Here is a 19,044-nt window from a genome sequence, read left to right on the forward strand (position 1 = left end):
CCCCCTTAACTCCCTTAAGTCTTTCATATCAAATTCTTTCTTAAGAAGAATTTTTTAAAATTGTACTTGTTGTCTCTCAATTTCTTATTATGATTTTCATTTATTCTAAGTAAAAGAGTTGCATTTTGAAAACGAAAACATGTTCTTAAAACTATTTTTTTATTTTTAAAATTTAGCTTGATTTTTTAAAATATTGATAAAAAGTAAATAAGAAAACCAAGAAATAGAGAGATGGAGGAAATGTCTATTGATTTCATTTTCAAAAACTAAAAAACCAAATTTCAAGTCCATTTAAGGCGGGAGAGTTTATTATTAAGTTCAGTTTTTCTTTGTCTTTCCTTTTTCTTTTTAAATCTTTAGTGCTTTTATTAGTTTCTCTTTTTATTATTATTTTTTATTTGTGTCTTTTAGGCGTATTTCTTTATTATTTTTTCCTTCATTGGTTTGTAAAAAAGTACATATGAAACATTTCCCTATGGAGTTATTACAATGATGCAACATTCAAACCAATTTAAGCAGGTTTTGGCACGTACATATATTTGATGAAATGATATTATAAAAATAATTTGTCCTTAATTTCATATAAAACAAAAATAAAATGGTAATAAAATAATTCTTTAAGAAAAATTTTGAAAAAACCTAGACCAAACAAGTTATGACAAAAAATAAGAAACATAAAACAGAAAAATCAAAAACAAAAAATTGAAATATTAATCAAACGGATCTCAAATAACTACTCAATGGAGCTTAAAGTAATTATAATTTGGTTTAAAGTCAAAGACGAAGATAAAATTAAGTTATAATACGATATAATATATTTTCCTTCTCCGTGTCCGTCAGGAAAAAAAAAAGGTAGTTAGGGAAAAAATTTTCACCCAAACCTTATCCATGTCCCTATTAAAAATGGAGAATGGTTGCTCCTTTCAAAGTAGAATCCCATGAGAATCTAAAATGGTAAGAATTTTTTTCATCTCTAGTGTCACTCCTAAGCAATATCCAAATCGAAATTCTCTTGCCTAAGCTGATAATAAACATGTCTCTAACCTTCTAATTATAATTTGATCTTACCTTTCATGACAGTCGTGCATACATGATCCAACACTTGAATCTTTCTACTCCCCTACTCTATAATCATGATTCTCATGTGGTAATTCTCTAGGTATATGTAATCCATTATATATTTTGATTTTGAAACTCTATTAAATTCATCCCTATTGGAGCGCACCAAAGTATAGCATAATATTCATAATAATATTCGTGTTGAACATTCAAATGATTCTTCTCTTTTGCAAAGTGGTCTATATTGAAAGTAGAGATTTCAACATCATCAACAACTAGCACAAGTCCTCCATCTCATCACCTTTCAAGTTTATATATGAAATTCAAAAGATTCTGAACTATGTGATCAGAAGTTCCCCAACAATTTGACAATGTGCCTAAGTAGTGTCATTGAATCTTATCAAAGTATCAAATATGCATGGGAGATATGCTCCAAGGAGATAAAAACTAGCTACAACCTACAAATTTAATGGTTGCTCCATCACAATTGCAAGAGTTTAAAGTGCCAACATCATAGTAACTATGTTGTCAAGCTACTAGAGAGTTTGAGCCAACTCATCACAATTGAGTCAAGAACCTTCAAAGATGTAAATCCAAACCTATTTAAATACATCTTACATTTAGACTTGCATTTCTGTTAGATCATCCATATATGTGTTGTCAAAACTAAAAATTTAAAGCCTCATCGTTTGAATAAAGATTTTGATTCTAGTTTTTTCGTTTCTGTTTTTTCTTTAAAATTTGACGTTAATTTTTTTTTAAAAAAAAAGATAAGGTGGAGTGTGGATAAGAAAAAAAGAAGCTTATAGGTACACTTAATTTTTCAAAAACAAAATAGTGATCAAATGAAGTCTAAGTCGATCTATTATAAAATTTTGTAATAGATTAATAATAATTACTACTCTTTTGGTTATTAACTAAAGGAGTGAGCATTATTTAATATTGTCACATTAATATAATATTTAGTTATACTTTTTTTTAGTACAACAATTATTGAGATAAGAGTAGAACCTTCGATCTTTGGGAAGGAAGATCACATCAATTACCATTGAGTAAGCTCACTATGACTTTTAATCAATTTAATTATAACCAACCAAATCGAGCTGAGCTCAATTTGAATATCATTGTGTTAGTAATCATGAGGTTTGTAGTTCAAATCTCTCCATCCGTAATTGTACTTTAAAAAAAATAATTATAACCGCAACAACTTGAAAAACTTATAGATTTGTGAGCTCAAATAATTTAAAATTAAATAATAATCTTCTTATTCAATTCACTTTTGGCTTTAACCTAATTTTACATTTATCTTGATGTTATTCTCGAGCTATAAATGTATAGACATGGATCTTTTAGTTTGTTCAACAATTTAAACATAGTATTTATTTGTCAGTGATTTTAAAATTGTTAAAAGTATTATAATAATATTTAAAATCACTTCAAAACACGACATGTAATTTGTGGTCACTCGTATAGGAAAAGGTTGAATTGTTTGTTTCATCCTAAAGCTAGCTATAAGATGTCGTTTATTATGCACGCAATTGGACACAATAGTTGAATGTGCTTATAATAACTATTTATGTATGGAAGTAAAATCACAATTCTTGAGACGTCAATTTGATCATGTATAGTAATACATCTGAATATATGTGTAGATTTTAACTCATACCAAATTAATTATAAATTATTTTCCAACAATATATAATTCTTCTTAATAGTATCAAATTCTTATATTATTAGTACTTTTTTTAAAAAAATATATATATGTGGAGTGAAAAATTAAATCTAAGACTTTAAAAGTTGATAGTACAAGTTTATATCAATTGAGTTTTATCATTATTAACTATTTAAATTTAGGATAATTGTAATGGACAACACTTTTAAGACTAATGATAAAGTTTATAGCAACATTGTTCAAGAATTACAAATACACTAAAATTTATTCGTGATAGACTTTATCATAGATAGACTCATACCAGCGATATAGTCTATCACTAATAGACTTCGAGAGACTGATCTAAATTTTACTAGATCTATAACTTATTATTTTTTATTGTGTTGTACACACTAATATTTTAGACTTAGATTGTTATATTTGCAATCGTCCCTTAAATTGAATACTAGCATGTCTTTTTATTGCAAAATTATTTATCATTAGATACTAAAGCAGTAAAATTTCTTCAAAAATATATTCGTTGCACAATTTTAATGTAAAAATAGAATTGAAGAGGAAAAACCCCAATATATAAAAGTTACGCCTGATTTTAATCATTTTGACTCTGTTTGATAACGAGTTGGTTTTTTATTTGTTGTTTTTTAATTAAACATATAGACATTACTTCCACCTCTAAATTTATTTCTTTATTATCTACTTTTTACCAATGATTTAAAAAACTAAGTGAAATTTTGAAAACTCAAAAAAGTAGCTTAAAAAAAATTATTTTGAAAATTTGACTAAGAATTCAACGATTATTCTAAATAAATATACAAATCATTTTAAGAAATGGGGAGGAAATAAGCCCAATTTTCAAAAAAATAAAAAATAAAAAATGAAACGTAAATGGGGTCTTCATTTTTTTTAAGTTAATTCTATTCATATGAGATTTCAAGAGAAATTTATTTTATGGAATTTGAACTTTGTATTTGTATTAATTTTGTAGAAAGTGAGTACAATCTCTAATACATAGTATTTTGATGCTTTCAAAATAAACTATAAACTTTAAGCTGGTTGATCTTCTTGAACGACCGGCCTTTGGGCTTGTTAATCTTCTTGGGTGATCGACCTTTGGGCTTGTTGATCTTCTTGGGTGATCGGCCTTTGGACTTGTTGATCTTCACACGAGGCTTTCGGAGAAACTTGTTTCCTGGAGTTGAACTTAAGTTTGGTGTTGATGTTGAAGTTGATTTGATGCGATGTGGTTCGATCTCTAGTACTTGATCCTCTAATTCTCTCTCGGTTGGATGAATGTTCTTGACTTGGTTGGATAAATGTGCTTGACTTGAAGAATAATCTTCTAAGATTGCAGCTTTAGGAGTTGTTCATGAATTCTCTCTGAATCTAGAAAATGCTGACCTCCACAAATGAGGAAAGCCTTTCTATTTATAGAGTTCTCAGGTGGCTTCATGGGCTTAGGCTTGGTTGTTACATGGACCTAGTCCCTTTGGCCCAATTAATTGGATTTGGGTCTTATTTGACATTTGGATCAAATTAAGCCTATTTTGGGCTCAATTGGACTTTTAACCCAAATAATAATATCAAATTGGATCAAATTAATCTCATCTTATTCAACGGTCATGATAAAACTACGTGGCTTTGTCTTCAACTTCAATCTAGGACACATATCACCTCTTAGTTGGTCCCAAATTTGATGATTTGGAATTTTGTCATTAATCTAATGAATAACGTGATAGTTTGTGATTGATCCAAAATTTCTCGTTCAACAAATGCCCCATTTCGAGATTTATGCACATATATGGGTGGGTGAATCTCAAAAAATATAAAGTTTGAATCAAAATCCAAATATATGTGTTTTTTAATTTGACTTCAATTGATGTGTCAGTCAAACTATGAATTTAATACATAAGTTTAACTCAAATTTGGGATAAAATTTGGAATATGACCAAATTATAATTTGAGATTTTACTCCAATTTGATTTGGATTTGAGATAAAATTTGGGATATGCCCGAATTTTAATAAAGGATCAATTGATATTTCTTTTCTTATCCACAATTTATTTTGATTGAAGATAAAAACGAGTTTGGACAAGATGAATTTGGAATATGGCCAAATTTTAATTTGGGATGAATTTTAGATCTTTCTCACAATTTGATTTGGAAATAGGGATAAGAACCTAAATTTGGATGAGTTTGATATAAAATTTTTAAGATGGCCAAATTTGAATTTATGTTAATTTGAGATTTTATCCTTATTTTAATTTGACTAGAGGATAAAACCGTGTGAATTTGGATGATTTAGATTTGGGATAAAATTTGGAATATGTCTAAATTTTAATTTGAGATTTTATATCCAGTTTAATCTCAAATTGAACAATTTGATTTTGAATAAAATTTGGAATATTGCTAAATTAAGGAAAAATTTTGAGTTTTATCTTCAATTTAATTTGCCTAGGAGATAAAAACTTAGAAATTTGAATTTGAAATTTGGATTATGGCCAAATTTTTAATTTAAGAAAAAAATTCAAATTTTATCCCTAATTTAATTTGATTTTGAATAAAATTTAGAATATGTCCAAATCTTTTGAAGATAAATTTGAGGACAACATCTAAAAAAAATTAAATTAAATAGGGAATTTGTTTAACATCAAATTTTGGAGATAAGCGAAGTCGTACTTGACTTTTGGAGATGAAGCGAAGCCGCACTTGACTTTTGGAGATGAAGCAAAACCGCACTTGAATTTTGAAGATGCAGTGAAGCCACACTTGACTTTTGGAGATGAAGCGAAGCCCGACTTGTGGAGATGAAGCAAAGTCCCACTGACTTGTGGAGAAGAAGCGAAGCCGCACCTGACTTGTGGAGATGAAGCGAAGCCATGCCAAACTTATGGAGATGAAGCAAAAACCCGCCAGACTTGTGGAGATGAAGTGAAGCTCCGCTAGACTTGTGGAGATGAAGCGAGCCACGCCAAACTCGTGAAGATGAAGCGAGCAATGCCAGACTCGTGAAGATGAAGCGAGCCATGCCAGACTCGTGAAAATGAAGCAAGCAACGCCAGACTCGTGAAGATGAAGCAAGCCACGCCAGACTCGTGAAGATAAAGCGAGCCACCCAGACTTGTGAAGATGAAGCGAGCCCTGCCAGACTTGTGAAGATGAAGCGAAGCCATGCTATCAGCTTGGAGATGAAGCAAGCCACGCCAGACTTTGGAGATGAAGTGAGCCACGCCAGACTTTGGAGATAAAACGAGTCACGCCAGACTTTGGAGATGAAGCGAGTCACGCCAAATTTTGGAGATGAACCAAGCCACGTTAAACTTTGGATATGAAGCAGACCACGTTAAACTTTGGAGATGAAGCGAGCCATGCTAGACTTTGGAGATGAAGCGAGCCATGCCAGACTTTGGAGATGAAGCGAGTCATGCAAGACTTTGAAGATGAAGCGAGCCATGCATAACTTTGGAGATGAAGACATTTGAAGATGGAGTTGAGCCATGCACATCGACCATGAACTTGAAGATGGAGTCGAGCCATGCACACCGACCATGAAATTGAAGATGGAATCGAGCTATGCACACTAACCTTGAACTTGAAGATGGAGCGGAGTCATGCACACTGACCTTAAACTTGAAGATAGAGCGGAGCTATGCACATTGACCTTGAACTTGAAGATAGAGCGGAGCGAGCCATGCACATCGATCTTAAACTTGAAGATGGAAGTAGAGCCATGCATACCGATCTTGAACTTGAAGATAGAGAAGTATCGACGAAACCTCTGAATTTAAAGATGGAGGAGCATCGACAGAGCCTCTAAACTTGAAGATGGGAAGCATCGACGAGACCCTCGCACTTGAGTTTGACAAATCATTGACAAATTCTTCGTAATTAAGTTTCACAAAGCACTAATGAAGCTTTGGCAGTAGACTTGATTGCGCGACTTTGAGCATGAAGATGGCATTGCAAAGCCTCCAAACTTGAGCATGAAGATAGAGCATTGATGAAACCTCTAAACTTGAAGATGGAGAAGCATCGATGAAGCCTCTGAACTTGAAGATGAAGAAGCATCAATGAATCCATCGAATTTGTAGATGGGCATCGAAGAAGCCTCTGAACTTGAAGATGGAGGGAAATCGATGAAACTTCTAAACTTGAAGATGGAGGAACATCGATAAAGCCTCTGAACTTGAAGATGGAGGGGCATGCGATCTAACCCTTGAACTTGGAGACGGAGAAGCAACAATGCAAACATCGAATTTGGAGATGGAGAAGTATCAATGCAACTATCGAAGTTAGAGTTGTAGAAGCAATAGTTCAACCCTCAAACTTGGAGACGGGGAAGTAGGAATGCAACCATCAAATTTGGAGATGGAGAAATAGTGGTGCAACTATCAAAGCAGCAGTCTAATCCTCGAACTTGAAGATGAAGAAATAGTAGTGCCAACATCTTTGTAGATGAGGCAGTACTACAACAACTTTTAGAGAAGAAGTGAAGCTGCAGGGAATAATATTTTTTTGGGGGAAGCATGAAATTCGCCCCAAACTTGAACTTTGAAGAGGGAGAAACGAAACATCCAAATTGGACTTTAAAGAGGAAGCAATGAAGCCTCCGAACTTGACTTCAAAGAGGAATCAAAGCGCCATTCCAAGTGTGTGCTTTTAGTTTAATGTGTTAGCTCCTTAAAGGGATGAATGTCCTTAATTTCTTGTGTTGCCCCCAATAGGGATGAACATCTTTGATCTGTCTTGTAGCGTCATACGTAGGGTGATTGTGGATTTTTTTTTTTATGGACTGAACTTAAATTTCTTTAAGTCTACATACCCTTGAAGAAAAGGATCAAGTCATGATGTAATTCAAATGTTTTTTTGTTTGTGGGACTGAATTTGAAGTTTCTTTCAAGCTGCCTACGTACCCTTTACAATGATAGGATCAAGTCATAATGTAGTTTAATAAAGAGATTTTTTTTGGGTTGTTTACCTTTTAAGCTCATGTGGGCCAGGAGCACCATGTAGTTTAGGCTCTTGCGATAAGGAGCTTCTACATTTTAATTTCAGAAGCTCTTATTTCATCATGGTTTTGATCATCCTCTTTATTTGTAGGATTCATCAATATACTGAGTCTTGGCTTCACTATCATGGAATTTTCTGTATTTATATCAACAGACAATTTTCTCTTCATGCATGAAGAAACAGGACTGTGAATCTTTTCTTCGTTGTTTTCATCATGAAATGATGTTTCCTTCAAAAATTTTATCCTTCCTTTATGTTGATCGCTTGTTGTCTTGAGACGATCAAAAGAAGATGTTGAAGGTCAATCTTTCTTTGATGTGAAGATACTCAGCCTCTTAAAAGTTGAAGTTTGAGTTGCAGTAGATATTGGACATTGGTTTCCTTCTTCTATCGTGGCCATACTTAAATCTTTGGAAGACTAGAGATCGAGTAGTTGAAGGCTTGATACGATCAAAGATATAAACTCTTTGCTCGGTTTCTTTTGAATCATTTACTTCTTTAATAGTTATATGGTTGTTGTCAACTTCCGTTATGTTGACTGCATGACATCCAATAACTTCTGATACTTTCTCTGAATGATTATTGAGAAAGATTTTTGGGAGAAATTCTGCCAAAGTTACGGCCGTTGAAGTTGAGGAAAGTCTTCAAATCTTCTTCCTTAGCAAGCTTAGGCTTCCATGCCTCCTTTTTCCCTTTCTTTTTATGAGTCTTGTTTCTTCTTCTATAGCTTCGATAGGAGCACGACTCTTTTTGGGTGGAATTTAGCTGTCTTCTTTTTCGACAAGTCACAACTATCCATCCTTCATTGTCATCTTCAACAGGATCATCTTTGCTTCAGAAATCTGTTGTTAGAATCTCTTGTTGGAACTGAATAACTATAGGCTCAAAAGTCCCAAACTGGATGAAACTTTCTCTTTGATCATGAGATGCAGACGGTGTTAGGACACTTGAAGTCATCGCTACTGCTGCGTGATTCTTTTGAGCTATTTCATCAAGCTCCAGCTCAATCTTCTTTTCACCAGCCAACTTTAGAATTATCTCCTTCAGCACAAAGCACTTTCCAATCGAGATGATACTTACCATCTACTTTTCTTGCTTGTTCCAGTTGCTTGCATTCTAGTAGTTGAATAAGTTGTTTCTCTAATAATTGCTCCAACATGTCGGCAACTTCAGAGTCCAAGAATGGATAAACCTTCTCATGTATTTCTTTGAGAGTTGGGCGATGCTTCTAACCGCCATCATGCTTTCTTTCAGACTTTGTTTTTTTTCCTTTGTAGGAAAGTTTTAGTGAGGTCATCTAAACGACCATAGATTCTCTTGTGGCACTATCCACAATCTTTTCAGTGCCCTTGGTTTCATTCTTGTATTTTCTCCCTTCAAGGACTAGGAAATATTTAGTTCCCCTTTTTTTGGCGATGCTCAGCTCCATATCATGAGCACGTGTTGCCAACTCCTCAAATGTATGAGGTTTTATCCCTTGCAGAATGTAGAGAAGTTTCTAGTATATGCCTTGGGTGCACATCTCCACTGCAAATAATTCAGTGAGTCTATCTTTACAATCCAGACTCAGAGCTCTCCATCGGTTGATGTAGTTGATGATCGGCTCTTCTTTCAGCTGCTTTATGTTTGTCAGCTCCATCATGCTAACCGTACGCTTTGTGCTATAGAAGCGGTTGAAAAGCGTTCTTTCCAATTGTTCCCAACTGTCAATCGCTTCCGACTCTAAATCAGTATACCAATCGAAAGCATTTCCTTTCAAGGTACGAACGAACTGCTTTATTATCTGGTCTCCTTTGGTTCTTACATTTTCGCAGGTTTCAATGAAATGAGCAACATGTTGTTTCGGATTGCCCTTTCCTAGATTGTTGCAGTTGGTCTTCTTGCAAGGCAGTCTTTCCTTTATCATTGGCTTTTATAGCTGGAGATTGAGTCGACTCAGTAGTTTCTTGAGCCTGTATTTGATCTCTTAAAGCAGCTATTTCATGATCTCATTCTTCTATAACTTTCATTAGGAAATTTATCTTTTTTTCCATCTCTGTCATGACCGACTTAACCGTTACGTCAGTCACCATGACAGATAATACATCAAAGTGTGATTCTTTGTCTGATGGATCAGTAGCAGAAGCATAGCTATCGAACAAAGGATTTCCTCTTATGATAATCCCACCTTTAGGAGATTCCATCAGTTGTTCTGTGATGACAGAGTTTATATAAGTGTCGCTTGCGACGGTAGCTTTGGATTAAGCTTTCTTTGGTTCCATTTGTCTATTTATTGACTTGAATGACGAGAGATATGAGAGGTAGAGAGCTCCCACTAGGCGTGCCAATTTGTTCCCCACGAGATTTCAAGAGAAATTTATTTCGTGGAACTTAAACTTTGTATTTGTATTAATTTTTTGGAAAGTGAAGACAATCTCTAATACATAGTATTTTGATGCTTTCAAAATAAACTATAAACTTTAAGCTAGTTGATCTTCTTAAATGATCGACCTTTTGGCTTGTTGATCTTCTTGGATGATTGACCTTTGGGCTTGTTGATCTTCTTGGTTGATCGGCCTTTGGGCTTATTGATCTTCTTGGATGATTGGTCTTTGGGCTTGATGATCTTCTTGGATGATCGACCTTTAGGCTTGTTGATCTTCTTGGAGGATTAGTGTTCGCAACGAGGCTTCCGGAAAAACTTGTTTCGTGGAGTTAAACTTAAGTTTGGTGTTTATGTTGAAGTTGATTGATGCAATGTGGTTCGATCTCTAGTACTTGATCCTCTGATTCTCTCTCGGTTGGATGAATGTGTTTGACTTGAAGAAGAAAAGCACCGAACGTTCTTGAAGTAGAAGTCTTGGAAAAGTCTTTGAGGGTCTTCTGTCTTCTAGGATTGCAGTTTCAAGAATCTTGAGAGTCTTTTGCTTGTTAATGAATTCTCTCTAGGCTCTTTGAATCTAGAAAATGCTGACCTCCACAAATGAGGAAAGTCTTCCTATTTATAGAGTTCTCAGGTGGGTTTCATGGGCTTAGGCTTGGTTATTACATGGACCTAGTCCCTTTGGCCCAACTAATTGGATTTGGGTCTTATTTGACATTTGGATCAAATTAAGCCTATTTTGGGGCTCAATTGGACTTTTAACCCGAATAGTAATATCAAATTGGATCAAATTAATCTCATCTTATTCAACGGTCATGATCAAACCACGTGGCGTTATCAAGATTTGTCTTCAACTTCAATCTGGGACACATATCACCTCCTAGTTGGTTCCAAATTTGATGATTTGGAATTTCATCATTAATCTAATGAATGACGTGGTAGTTTGTGATTGGTCCAAAATTTCTCGTTCAACAAATTCTATTTTATCTCACATTCTTATCTTTCTTAGGAACAAGAGTTTAGTTCTTAGAAAAATTCAAAGACAAAAAAATAAAAACAAAAATAAAATTTTAAAAATTACTTTGATTTTAGTTTTCAAAATTGGACTTGGTTTTTTAAAACATTGGTAAAAAAGTAGATAAAAAATTAAGACATTTAGATATAGGTGAATGAGTTTTTATAGATTTAATTTTAAAACACAAAAAATAAAAAAAAAAAAATGGTTATCAAATGAGATATACACTATTCCTTTATCGTTTTTTATTTTTATATTTTTAAATAAAACTATTCCTTTTAGTTTTTTTTTTTTTTTTTTTTACTGAAAAAGATATAAATGTATTAAAAATATTTAGGTACGTAACACTAATATTTGTCCATTATTCGATCCAAATTGTCCAAATTACACTTTACCATATGTGGCAAACTTTACTTACTATTTCTTCAAAAATATATTTTTGAATTACTTTTATGTGCATTAGAGTGGGATTGTGCATCTTAGAAAGTACTAAAATATTACTCTATGTCCATTATTGGTAGGAAATAAAATAATCATTCCAGGACCTTATGTACTATAATAAAAAAAAATATAAAAAAAAAAGTTATTTTCATCTTTATGAAAGTATGTAATTTGGAAATATAATAATGGCTGCAACATTTATTGAGATTTTGTACTATTGAAACAAGGGAGCTGTACTGAAAAAAGAAATTAAATAAATAAAAAAGGTTTGAGAAATTTTCAACTTTTCAACATTTCTGTTTCTTTACCCAAAAATAATAAAAAATAATAAAAGGATGCTTTTTTATTTTAATTCTGGAACGTTACATAAAAGTTGGTTTCGATCTCTATCAACAAAAACATGACTTCACTGGGTATTGTTATAGTTTTTAAAATAATGATTGATAACTATGTTTTCAGAGAAATCGATTGTTAAAATAAACAAGATCTCATTGGATAATTGTTTTATTTTTTAGTTTTGATTTTTAAAATTAAGTCTATTTTTTTCTATTTTTTATAATTTTTAAAAGTTACTTTATTTAATTTTCAAAATTTGACTTAAACAAAAAATAACAAAGAAAGAATTTTGGAAGTGAAAGTAATGTTTAATTTTCAAAAACAAAAAACCAAAAATCAAATATTTACCAAACGGTAAAATTCAATTTTAAACATAAAAATGCAAGTAGCAGTAGTGTTTACTAAAGTATCTAACAGTTTCACTTGAATATTGAAATCTTTCTTGTCCTAACCTATTACATATTCTATGTTCAAGTATATATGTAAAAAACATGTTCAGCATCTCATCTACACATAATTTTCTAGAATCTTTTAAGCGATAATTCATTTCTAAATCATCACATAATTGGACAAATATGTCTACATTCATTCGAAACATATTATGATAATGACTTTCATTTTCGTGTAAAATTTCTTTTAGCCACATATTACATGTTCGTGTGGAATTCATGCAAGGTCTCTAGTAAATGTGTGTTGAATAATAATATTGTATAGCTCGTGCTAGAATGCAAATAATTTTTTCAAATTCTTGATTGTCTTCATATCAAATCCATATTTGATATGAACATGTAATTAAACTACTTCAAAAATTGCTAATCAAAATAGCAAAAAATAACCATTATTAATCAATATAATCAGTCTCTTTAAAATATCGTTAAACATAGGAACTAAATTTGCAATTCAACCAAACTCTCCTTTAACATATTTCATTGATTAAAATATCTAACCTAAGTTAAAAGTTCGAGGTTAAAATCTTAAGTTTGAAATATGAATGACTTATATGTCAATATACGAGCATAACTCAAATAATATAAAATATGGATCCTTGATTAAATGGTAACAACATATTTATAAACAGATGTTATTTTGGACAATTTAGTTGGTTTCTATTATCTTCCTTATGTTTTAAAGTTTTAATTAAAACAAATTATTGTTATGAAGGGTATCAATTTTTTTTTTTTTTTTAAAAAAAAAAAATCTGAAGATTAGAGGTAGGATCTTTGGATCAACTTAAGAAGAAAGTGTTTTTCAAAAGACACATTTCTATTTAAACATTTTTTATCAGTTTAAAATACACTTTCAATTTCGAAGCTATTTAAGTGGTTGTCAAATATTCCAATTTTTCTATAATGACCTATTTTTTAGATTAAGTACTAAGAAAATGTATTCCAAACATAGGAGAAAAGAATGTTAAAAGGCAAAATTAAAATGAATGTTTATAGAATTTAGTAAAATACATTTTATATACTTGAGTCAAAATAGAATAAAGAATATATTAAAATCTAAAATTTGAAAAAGTAAAGTTAAAAATGAAAAGGAATGAAATTAATGTTTTTATATGAAAATAATATGGCTCAATTGACATAAAATTTGGAGGATAGTTTATCAACTTTATCCTAATGTCCACTAACGCAAGTTGCTCTGTGAAATGCAGTTTATTTTCCTTCTCTTTTTCAGAATTTTAATAAATTCAAAGCATATTTCAAAATTTCAACTTCAATCTCTTTCTCCTTTGGTAGATTCCACTAATTTCTCCAATTTTCATTTATGAGCTTTTTATATTCACGCACAGCAAGTTGGTTCGCCGTTTCAAATATATATATAAACTTCGTTTTTATTTTTTTTTATTATTCAAATTTTACGATTTATCAATAGTCTATCTGATATATTTTATATTTGATGTATCCGTTAATTACAATACTTTAATTTTGGTAGATTACTATTGATATACTAAATTTATCATTTTATTATCCCAAATTTATCGATCAATAAGTGTTCATGTATTTATTATTAATTGTGTTGATATTTTCAATTTTATAAAGTATATTAAATATATTTGATGATGCGTAAATGAAGGAAATATTGGAATAATAATAAAATGAAATTAGATTTAAAAATTTTGAAATATTTATAATTTTGAAAACCATGGCTAGATTAGCTATTGATATTGGTGATTTAAGAAAAAACGCTACTATTTATGCAATATTTATTAAGATGCAAAGTCTTTATGATAAAAGCCAGGGTGAAAGGAATACCAATTGATAAAATAATAATAATAAATCGTTTATTATATTCGAACTACTTTGCTCTAAAATAACAAAAACATAAAATTATTGTCATATAATATCGTTAGATGAGAAATTTTAACCAATAAAACTTTCACCATATTCACAACTGAAAGCCCAGTTAATTAAATTTTGGACTAAATAAGAATATATATGTGCCCCTAAATTGAAATTTAGAGATAAATAGACGACTTATTAAAATAAGTCATGTGTCTTCTTTCTAGTAATTTGATCATAGTAATAGATTATTAAGCCTCGACCATGATTGATAATTTGGTTAGTAGTCCAATTGGATCTAAAATTGTTAACTAGATTAGGTCGAGTAAATTAAGGCTGACAAGAGAAACAAAAAATTTTAAAGTTTCATTTTTTAAAAATGGTAAAAATATTTCAAATTATAAAAATAGCAAAATGAATTTATATGATAGAAAATACTAATTAGAAATGACAAAACTACCCTAAAAATAAATAAATAAGTACAAACGAGAATGCAAAGATACACGGCTTCAAAAGCAACACAGATACCACAAATACACTCTACATAAACCTTCTAGAATCACAAATACAATATTTAAACATTCTAGAAGCAAAAACAAAAATTCACCCAGTATAATCCTTAATGCTTCCAGCTGAAATTTATAGATGTCTACAACGATGGATTTCTTCCAAGGTGAGAAAGAGCAAAGTTGATTGTATTAGTGAAGTTGTCGTTGGCAAGCGAGTATTTGAAGGAATCGCAACTTCAGGACGACGTGACTATTGGAAATATGATTGTGTTTGACATCAAACAAGAAGTTTTATCGTCTTTATTCTATGTGGCCATTCATAGGATCTTGAAAGCCAACTTTAAACACTAGCAATCCCAGAATGATGTTCAAAATAGAAACAAAAGCAGGAAATATGTGTGCGACTAAAAAAGGTTGGCAGCTTAGTGAGGATGGTCGTTAAAAGCTAGCCAAGATGCTGGAATTCACAAAAGGGTTATTGAACCAACAATTGCAAATATGAGATTGAGACGGAGAAAAAGAGATTTTGGGGGCGGCTAAGTGAAGAAGATGAAGAAGATGAGATCTTAGGATTTTTTTTGTTATCCTATATTTTAATAAATAATGATAATGATGTTGTTGTTGTTGATGATGATATAAATAATAAACTAGATATATATATATACACGCACTTGTTTCAAACATTTAAAGTTTAATTTTCATTTATATATTTCTTTTTAAGTATAACAAGCCATTTTTACGTGTTTCTATATTAAAAATTAAAAACATCGAAAATATGAAGAAAAAAAAAAGATAAAATTAATTTGATAACAATATGTATAAAATAATGAAAAAAATATTTCGATACATTTGAATCAAACATTTAAACAAATTGAAAGTTAATTGAATAAAATCAAATTTGATAATAAAAGATAAATTCAAATATAAATTGGAGAGAAAATCAGGAGGCTTTTGTTTATTGTGATTAATTCAAAGTTAAATAAAATCTAATTTGATGATAAAATATAAATGCAAATATAATTCAGGAGAGAAAACTCATGAAGCGAGTTTAAATCAGGAAGCGAGTTCTTTTATTTACCATTACACCGTATTCATAATTCCATTTTCATTTAAGCTTCAACAATTACATTGTACTTATAACTATATCAACCACAAAACCTACGAAAGAAGCTTAACTCATTATAGAGACATAGCAAAAAACAGTTAGATTGCAAAATAAATACTTATTTATTTGTCAAAAAGACAAATTAAGGATATAATAAGATGATAAGATGATAATGAATAAAAGATGATTAAAAAATACAAATAATGATAAAATCTAAATGAAATATACAATTTGGTAGATGGTAATATGTATAAAATATTAAGTAAAATCTTAATCATAATAAAAGAAATTTAATCCAAATTTTAAATAATAAAAAATGAATAAAATAATATAAAATCTAAATCGTGTTAAACAAATTAAAGATGGATTAATTCTAAATATTTTCAAAAAGTTGTCAAATCAAATCAAAACAGATAGCCAATTTAAATCAATTAGAGGAGAAATATAAAGAAGAGATTGGTTTATTTCAATTCGTGAAGTAGTTATCAAAATCTAATTTGAATATTAAAAATAATGCAAATTCTAAAGAGGGCAAAAATTATAAAATGACACTCATTTTCAGTTTTAAAATTGGATATGTTAAATTATAATATGATTAATTTGTTTATTAATTAAACTCTCCAATTACACTGTATCTATATCTCGATTATTAATCAACCTTTCCACTTACACTGTATTTATATTTAAGTTATAAATAACACTCTGCAATTACACTATATTTAATATTCCGGACATATTAACCAACTAAGGGTAAGTTAGGTATTATCAAAATGTAAACTAAAGTAGTGATTAAATATGAAATATGTTCAATTGAATCTAATAATATATAATAAACAATTTAAACCTTAAAAAATATGGAAAAAATATTTGTTTAATTTATATAAAAATGTGTATAAAATAATGAAAAACAATTCAATAATTTGAATAAATTTAAAATTTTATTAGATAAATGAAAATTGATAATATATGAATATTTAGAATATAAATTTGGTAGAAAAATCTAGATATTTAATACATGTGAGATTAATTTGAAAAATTGTTCAACATAATCTAAATTAATAATAAAATCTGCATTGAAACATTAAATATACGAGGAAAATCAGGAAGAACAGTTATTTTGAGGAAGACAGAACAGTTATTTTGAGAAAGACGGTTATCGTCATTGTTTATAATTCTACACTTACCATGTATTTGTAATTTCAACAATAATAAAAGTAAAACAATGATTTGAAAATTTGTGGCCACGTGCATGTCATGTGAGTTGTCATAAATTTTATTATTTACCGGGTTTGCCATTTTTCAAAACCAAACCCTAAAATTTGTCATATGCTCCAATTTCCCAATAAATTAAGTTGCTCGGACCCAAGGTCTAATCTCAAGCCCAGATTCAATCTATGTGTCCAAAAGTAACCAAGCCCAAGCATAGAAGTAGCTAGGTCCAGCTCATGTAAACCTATGAAAAACTATATAAAAGAAGGCTTACCAAACATTTCTAGAGGAAGAATAGGAGAAAAAGAATAAAAACTTACAAGCTGGAAAGACTTTAACTCTCCCAAAGCTGGGAAGATCTAATTAAATGTCGAAGCTTCGAAGACCAATTTTTACTCTCTTGAAGATCTAAAAATCAAAGCTCGTAAGACTTTTTGAAGCTCCCGAAGTCGGAAATTTTAGAGATAATCCAGAGCAAAAGTCAAAACACTAGAGAAAATTTTAAAGACAATTCAAAAAGCAGAACACTTTCTAAACTCTTGAGAATCGAACACGGCTTTGGAGATAAAAAAACACATCAAAGATTACATGACTTCCAAACCTAATAACTCTATTTTCTAGAAAAGCTACAATAATGCCCTCTAGACAAATTAACATCGAGAACAAGTTGCAAAGCCCTTAAGAAAAATTCATGTTAGAGAATAAGTTACAAAAGCCCATGAGACAAATCAACATTGAGAATAAGTTGCAAAGCCTTCTAAACAAATCCACGTTTAAGAAAAAGTTGCAAATATTTAAAACAAATCAACATTGAGAACAAGTTATAAAGCTCTCAAGACAAACTTATTGAGATTGGAAAACAAAAGGATAAATATTATTAGTGATATGCATATAAATCAACACAAATTCAAGTTTACTACACGTACTAAATTTCCTTATAGAAATATCGTGTAAACATACAAATAGCAAATTAAAAAAGAAATGTCACGCTTGTTTTCTTTTTGGCCATCTAATCAACTTGTTTTCTTTCTGGCCATCTAATCAAACAATAGAGTTCATTGAACTCAACGGTGATTAAGAATCATGATCGATTATTGAACTAGTAGTCCTATTAAACTTAAAATTGTAAAGTAGATTGGGCCAAGTAAATCAAGTTTCTAGGCCCAAGATCCAATATAATTTCATGGTTGAAAATTGGACTAAAGAAAAAAGGTTGGGCCCAAGCCCAAGTCCAATCTATAGGCCCATATGTAACCAAGCTTAAGCCTATAAGTAACAAGGCTGAAGCTCATATAAGGCCTCTAAAAACTCTATAAATACAAGTTTGACCCTTCATTTTTGGGGAGAAGAGGGGAAGAATATTGAAAACCTTAAAGCATGGAAGATTACAAATCTTTCGAAGCCCGAAAGACTTTGAAGATTAAAGCTCTCAAGATCAATTTTTGCTCTCTTATAGATCTAAAGTCTGAAGCTTTGAAACACTAGATGTTGTTGTTATAAAGATCTTAAGACTAAAGGTCAAAAGATTTTTAAAAGATTAGAAGACTTTTTGAAGTTCTGATACGAGCCACTGAACATGTCAAATTATAATATAGGTTATAATGGTCTGAAACTGAGTATCATCCTATAAAGATTAGATAATTAACTTTTTTAGGAGATGGTTCTACTTTTATTTAGGGGACTAACTCTTCATAAGAAACTAAACTAAAAAAAAGCAATGGATGTTGACAAACAAAATGACAACTAGATAGAGACACATCCTAAGGTATTAACTTCATTAATGATTAACTAAATCAATTATTTAATCCTTAAATTTATTTTATGCCACTTATAAGTCTAGAATTCTAAAGTCCAAGTATCATCTATCAAGCTCGTACCTTTTCTTACACCTAGTCAATAACTCAATTGCATGCAATTATATAATTAAGCATCACACTCCACAACCCTTCATTGTCAATCTCTATCGCTCGCCTATCACTCTCGTGTAGAGTTGAACATTAGCGCAAGTTAGATTTAACTCAATGCCCTCTCTCTCTCGAGAAATAAA

Source organism: Benincasa hispida, chromosome 4, assembly GCF_027475165.1.
Source record: "Benincasa hispida cultivar pf3 chromosome 4, pf3_genome.v1.1, whole genome shotgun sequence".
NCBI classification, from domain to species: Eukaryota; Viridiplantae; Streptophyta; class Magnoliopsida; order Cucurbitales; family Cucurbitaceae; genus Benincasa; species Benincasa hispida.